Here is a 7636-nt window from a genome sequence, read left to right as displayed (position 1 = left end):
ATGGCCGGGCAGCCCCGAGCGGGGCCACTTTCTCAGGCTTTCAAAAAGAGCACTTTCTTTCCTGCCTAATATTTAGCTCCTTCAAATGCAAATAGGAGGTTTCGCTCCAAGGTTAGCATAACAATTATGGGAAAGCCTTAAATCTGATGCGTTTGTTTACAGGATGAAAGGCGGACAGGATCCGAGAGCTCCGAGGCCCCGGCCTTTCAGCAACTATTTTCTAACTAGTGAACTGCAAGTCAATTTTAGGTCACAAAGAAACCAATTTATATTACGAGGGAGGCTAATTTTGGAGGGAGTTCTACATTATCAAGGCCCACCCCCACCCCACCCCCCTTTTCGTGGTGCAGTTCGGTGCGAGGTAATTGGTGTTGGTGATGCGCGGGAGGGTCTTCATTACCGAGGACGATGGGAACCGGGGGTGAGGCCAACGCCGGGATGGAACTTTCCAGCGACTTCGGTGGGGTTTTGGCAAACATGCAGAAATACATCTTCTTAAAAAGTTCATTTTCTTTTCGATTTGGAGGCATTTCTAAAAGGGTTGTGTGGTTTTAAGTACTATTAGTGGGTATCAAACTAAGACTTCGTGGCATCCTCTCCCTATAAAATCATTCATTTCCACGCAGTGACGGTGAGAACTGAGCTGGCCCCATTAGGTGTCTCAGATCTGCTTGGGGGGTGGGGGAGAGACCACCATCAAGGCCTAATGATGAGCAGGAAAGAAATCATAGGCCTTTCAACAAAACAAACAACAATAAAACCTCTTTCTTATCTGACTCTTAGCCAGCCCAGGAAGCTTTCTCCAGACCTTCTTCCTGGGACTTTCCTCCCATGTGTCACACACAGAAGGGAGAGCTCTTGTGTGGGATGCTGTGAGATCTCAGCCTATTGGGGTTCTTGTCACCATGAGACTCGGGAGAGAATGAAGACCCTTGGGAGCTTATTAAATGCATTGGCTTCATTAACAACATATTGGCAAATGTTTTGTACAACTACAATCTATGATGCCTACAACACAGAAGGTTCATGAGCACATAGTATTTAACAGTATTATCCCATTTTGGGAGCATTTATTGATGACCATAAAGATGCCATTTTCAATGTTATACTAAGCTACACAAATTTAAAAAAAAAATCTTGCAGTGTTTCCACAGGTGAGCTGAAATGTCTGCCCTGACGTTGGGACCAGGGCAAGCATACATGTGCTGTTATCTGACAGGTATAAAGCCGTGGTTTCCAACTTGAGTATGTAGCAGGCCCTGAGAGCCTTGTTAAAACACAGGTGGCTGGCCCTCACCCCCAAAGTGCCTGATTGAGTTGTCTGGGGTGGAGCCTGAGAATTTCCATTTCTCACAAGTTGCTGAGGGGTGCTGAAGCCCTCTTTCAGGACTGTAAGGGCGAGGACTACGCCGTCCATCTTGCCCCGAATCCTCCATGTTGGGGCAGCAGCCTTGTGCTCAGGAAAGCACCTTCTTCCCGGAAGCCCAAGCCTCTGCTAGCCACGCCCAGGATTTCTTTAAACTAACCAATGATAATCAAGGGACGTGCTCGCCATAGATATGACCACATCCTGTGTAACAAGACCCGACTTGCACCTGGCCAATCGGCAGGGCCCACAGTCCTTTCTCCTCCCCTTACTCCAACCCCCTATAAAACCTCTCTCCACACAGAGTTCGCTCTCTGCCTCTTGCTGCTCTGTTAGTAAGGAGGGTAGGGGAGCCAAGCCCGGGTTTGAATAAAAGACTCTTTGCTTTTGCATCGGACACGGCTGGCTCCCTGGTGTGGTCTATTGGGGATCTTGAAATCTGGGCATAACAAGGACCACATTTTGAGAACCACTAGCCTAAATGAGTCATAGAATTGTGCAATTTTGAAAGAACCCACTATGATAAAAGAGTTTCCTTTTTGCAAGAATAGCTGCAGCAGTTCTCAACCTGTGGGTCACGACCATCGGAAAACACATATAGCATATCAGATATTTACATTATGATTCATAACAGTAGCAAAATTACAGTTATGAAGTAGCAACGAAAATAATTTTATGGTTGGGGGTCACCACAACATGAGGAACTGTATTAAAGGGTCGCGGCATTAGGAAGGTTGAGAACCACTGGTAGAAAAAAACAATGGTTACTGATTGAACCATCCACTCTAGGAATTAAGTGAGACTGAGAAACTATTCTTAAATTTAATTATTTCTGTAATATAGGTTTTAAAGATTGTTGGCTTGACCTATTTAGGAGCTCAAAGTGAGTAGCCTTCCTGAGTTACCTAGATGAAGCTTAGACATATTTGTTTTCTGATATTCAGACACATCGAGATCCGCTGCACTGAGTTTGCACCTTGGCCTTCTTAGTAACTGTACCCCTTTCATCCCTTACCCTATGCTTTGGTTTCTTCTGGAGTGTTCTCTTTCTCCGAAATTATCAACGGGCTCCTTCTTCATTATTAAAATCCTTCTCCAAGCCTTGAAGACAGAGACACAGAGATTTTCATGAAATCTTAACCGTTATAAAATGAAATCTTAAGACTCCTCACTTATCTAATCATTTAATATAATCGAACATACATGTATGCTTATGTTTAGAGTCTGTATTTGATCTTTGTGTCATCAATATGTTCATTTTCCCCTGTTCCATTTTCAATTGCGGATTCTATGAAGGAGACATTTTAATTTTTTTAAATCCTCACCTGAGGATATTTTTACATTGATTTTTAGAGAGAATGGGAGAGGGGAACGACAGAGAGAAACATTGATGTGAGAGAGACACATTGCCTGGCCAGGGAGGAGCCTGCAACTGAGGTTCGTGCCCTTGACTGGAACCGAACCCAGGAACTTTCAGTCTGTAGACTGACGCTCTATCCACTGAGCTAAACCAGCTAGGGCTGGAGGAAACATTTTAATTCTGACTTTCATAGTGTCTCATATACAGCCACACAGAAATCAATACATAAAAACAAATTATTTTGATGATGATGATGTCTCATTTTAATGTCTTAACATCAAGTTAGGCTCTGTTTACATGCTGCTAAAATATGTGGATAAAAATATATCTTCTGTATAAAGTCACATATTATGTTAGCCATTTGACCACGGACATCTGCCATGCTAGTTTTGAAACAAGTAGCAAACTTAAATTACAGGAGAAATGTTTCTCGTCACATTTTTATATTTAGTAAGAAAACATGTAGCTCAAAAATCATATGTAAATCATTGTGTAAAATAAAAGAACACTTAGCATTGGTCTTTTGCCTCATAGGCATCTCCTGCTGGAGGGCACTCCTCTAGGGGATAAGGGAGCTTTCCCAGTAACCAGCTCTGTGACATTGGGTGTTGAGGGTGGAGGGCATTGTTGTTGAAATAGGCTTTCTTAAGTGAGTCATGTTACCCTTCCCTCATTGACAGTATGTTGGGTGGATGATCTTTATGGTTCGTTCTGGATTACGTATATAGCATTTGCTTTGGTTTACTTAAGTCACCTAATATGTACACATGCAAGAAGGTCAGCATTAGCTTAAACAGGTCACTCTACTAATATTATGATAATATTGTCAACACCTTTTAAAATTATTGTGATCTCCTCTACATATGTTGCAGTCTCTTTGGATTTGTGGAAAATGCTATGTTGATTGTTTTTCATTATAAAAGAGTCAATTTCTTTGAGCAACTGCTATTTCTACCTGGGCATTCAAGTCATTGAGGATACATTTAATTTAGGGACAGAGCAGAATTTCTTTACCCTTGCCGTTATCCTATGTCACAGCTGACTGCTTTAGTGCCAATAAAATGCTAAGGGCTCTGGTTTTTACTGGGCAAAGCACTGAGTGGCAAAGTCATTCCTATTAAATATTAACATCATTTACTAAGAATATAATTAGAAATAAAATAAACTAGCATATAAAATTTGTATCTTAATCATCCTCTGCTCTTGTTCAGGTGTTGAGAGATCATTCTCTTGGCCCTAAGTATAATTAGGGTTTTAAAGGCATTAAGCTATCATCACAGAGGGGCAGTGGACATTTCCACAGGTATTTAAGAGTCTTGAACTTTTTGGAAGTCAAGTGAAGAGTGTAATAAGAAATGTGTGTGAGTGTGTGTGTCCCTGTATTGTGAGCCCAGAAAATGGAAGTGGGAAATCAGATGTAAAACAGAAAGTAGAAAATGAGAATAAATAAGACTCTAGAGTATTTTCTAGTTCTGAAATAAAACCACATTTTGAATCCAATAGGTCAATTATATGTGAATATAGCATAGAGGGCAGATATCCAGATAGAACAGATTTTACTCTCCAGAGGGAAGGGGGAATTAACCAGAATAGAGGCCTCTGTAGCAGTGGTATTCATTAGATAACATGGGTAAAGCTTAAATTCATTTATTCTGCTGGACTATTTACCAGTTCTCTGCTGGTGTGCATTTGGGCTGTTTCCATTTATTTTTGATATTACAGTGCTGCTGTGATCATTATTATGCTTGTTTTCTGGTGCGAAGGTGCTAGATTATCTCTAGAGCACCTCCAGATTGTGATGCATTATTAATGTCTACTCTGTCTAGTTTCTAATTTTCATGAACAAAATAATAACCCTAAGCTGATTTCCTGCATTTGAATAGAATTGTTAGGTGAAGGATATATAGCTTTTCAACTTTGCAAGCTAAATGCCAAAATTGTTTTCCAAAAACTATATAGTCCTATCACAGTTTAAAAGAGTTTCTGTTGCTCTGTATTCTTCCTAACATATTGAAGTGCCAGAATTTTAAACTTTGTCAATTTGAGGATGGCAAAATTATACCTCATTCTGGTTTTTAATACATTTACTATTTTAACCATTTGTAAGTGTACCATCCAGTAGTGTTGAGTATGTTCTCATTCTTGTGGGAAACTGATCTCATGACTTTTTCATCTTGCAACACTGAAACTCTATACCCATTAAGCAACTCTCTATTTCCCTCTCTCCCCAGCCCTTGGCAACCACCATTGTACTTTCCATACCTTATGAATTTGACTACTCTAGGTACCTCATATAAAAGAAATCATACACTATTAAAGCATACTAGTACACATATCAAACAACTCATACATTATCTTTTGTGACTGACTTCATTTCACTTAACATAATGTCCTCAAGGTTCATCAATGTTGTAATATGCGTCAAAATTTCTTTCATTTTTAAAGACAAAATAATATACCATTGTATGTACATACACATTTTTTAAAAAATCACTGGACATTTAGATTATTTCCACCTCTTGGCTATTGTGAATAGTGCTGCTATGAACTTTGTGGGGCAAATAGGTTTTGTGATCTTGCTTTTAAACCTTGTAGATATATACCTAGAAGAGGAATTACTGGATCACATTGCAATTTTATTTTTAATTTTTTGAGGAACAGCCATATTATTTTCCATAGCAACTGCACCATTTTACATTCTCATAAACGGTGCACAAGTTTTCCTATTTCTCCATATCCTTGCCAACATTTGTTACTATCTGATTTGCTGATATTATCAATTCTATAGTGTATAAGGTGATATCTCATTGTGGTTTGGATTTACATTTCTCTAATGATTAGTGTTGTTGAGTATCTTTTCATATGCCTGATGACAATTTTTATATTCTCTTTGAAGATATGTCTACTCAAGTTCTTTGCCCATTTAAAAAATTTAAATTTATTTAAATTAAATAAAAAGGTTCACCCATTTCTCCCACCCTCCACCCACTACATCTGGCAACCACCAATCTGCTTTGTTTATCTATGAGCTTCTGGGTATTTTTTTGTATGTTTGTATTTTTATTTTTTTAGATTCCATATATAATAGAGATTACATAATATTTGTTTTTCTCTAATTTATTTCACTTAGTATAATGCCCTTGAGGTCCACCCATGTTGTCTCAAATATCAAAGATTTCATTCTTATTTTCATGGCTGAATTATATATATATATACACACACAAACACACACACACACACACACACACACACACACACATATACAATTTCTTTGTCCATTCAACCATTGATGGATCCTTAAATTGTTTCCATATCTTGATTACTGTATATAATGCTGCAATGAACATAGGGCTGCATATATCCTTTAGAGTTAGTGTTTTCCTTTTCTTTGGATAAATACCCAGAAGTGTAATTGCTAGATGATATGATAGTCCTACTTTTAAAATTTTGAGGAACCTCCACATTGTTTTCCATAGTGGCTGCACCAATCTCCATTCCCATCAACAGTGCACAAGGGTGCCCTTTTCTTCACATCCTCACCCTTTTTGACAGGTGTGAGGGGATTTGCCATTGTGGTTTTGATGTGCATTTACCTGATGATTAATGGTGTTAAACACTTTTTTCATGTACATGCTGGTCATCCATATATCTTCTTTGGAAAAATGTCTATTCAGACCTTCTGCCCATTTTTAAATCAGATTATTTTTGCTATTGTGTTGTGTGAGTTCTTTACATATTTTGGATATTAGCCCCTTGTCAGATATATGATTAGCAAATATTTTCTCCCACTTATTTTGTTGATGGTTTTATTTGCTATGCAGAAGCTTTATTGTTTGATGTAGTCCCCTTATTTATTTTTGCTTTTGTTGCTTTCACTTTTGGTGTCAGATTTAAAAAATTATTGCCAAGACTTATGTCAAGGTTACTGCCTGTGTTTTCTGGTTTCCTTTCATTTGTCTTTAATTCATTTTGAGTTAATTTTTGTGCATAGTGTAAGATAGATACTGAGTTTCATTCTTGTGCATGTGGCTGTTCAGTTTTCCCAATGTTTTGAAGAGACTATCCTTTCCTCATTGTATATTCTTTACTCCTTTATTATAAATAAATTGTCCATATATGCTTAAGTATTTTGCCAGGCTCTCTATTTTGTTCCATAGATCTATGTGTCTGTTTTTATGCCAATACCATATTGTCTTAATTACTATAGCTTTATAATACAGTTTGAAAATCAGGGATCATGATGCCTGAAATATTGTTCTTCTTTCCCAGATTGTTTTGGGTATTTGGGATCTTTTGTGGTTCCATACATATTTTAGGATTGTTTGTTCTCCTTCAGTGAAAAAATGCCATTGGAATTTTGATAGGGATTGCATTGCATATGTATATTGCTTTGGCTAGAATGGACATTTTAACTATATCAATTCTTCCAATCCATGAATATAGATTCTTTCTATGTGTTTTCTTTACTTTCTTTCATTAAAGTCTTGTAGCTTTTAATCTACATATCTTTCACCTCTTTAGTTAAATTTATTCTTAGGTATTTTATTCCTTTTGATATAATTATAAATGAGATTGTTTTCTTAACTTCTCTTTTTTTTACTTTGTTATTAATGTACAGAAATGCAACATATTTTTGTGTATTAATTTTGTATCTACACTTTCGTAATTTGTCTATTAGCTCTAACAGTTTTTTGATGGAGTCTTTAAGGTTTTCTAGATATAATATCATATTATCTGCAAAAAGTAAAAATTTTACTTTTTTCTTTCCAATTTGGATGCCTCTTCTATATTTTTCTCACCTAATTGCTCTGGCTATGACTTCCAATACCATATATATGGTAATGGTCACTTAGGCTTTTATATATATAAAAGCCTAAGTGACCATTACGACTGGATGACCGAAATGACCA

Source organism: Myotis brandtii, unplaced genomic scaffold, assembly GCF_000412655.1.
Source record: "Myotis brandtii unplaced genomic scaffold, ASM41265v1 scaffold592, whole genome shotgun sequence".
Lineage (NCBI taxonomy): Eukaryota > Metazoa > Chordata > Mammalia > Chiroptera > Vespertilionidae > Myotis > Myotis brandtii.
The sequence above is the reverse complement of the archived record's forward strand: the minus strand, read 5'-3'. Positions refer to the sequence as shown.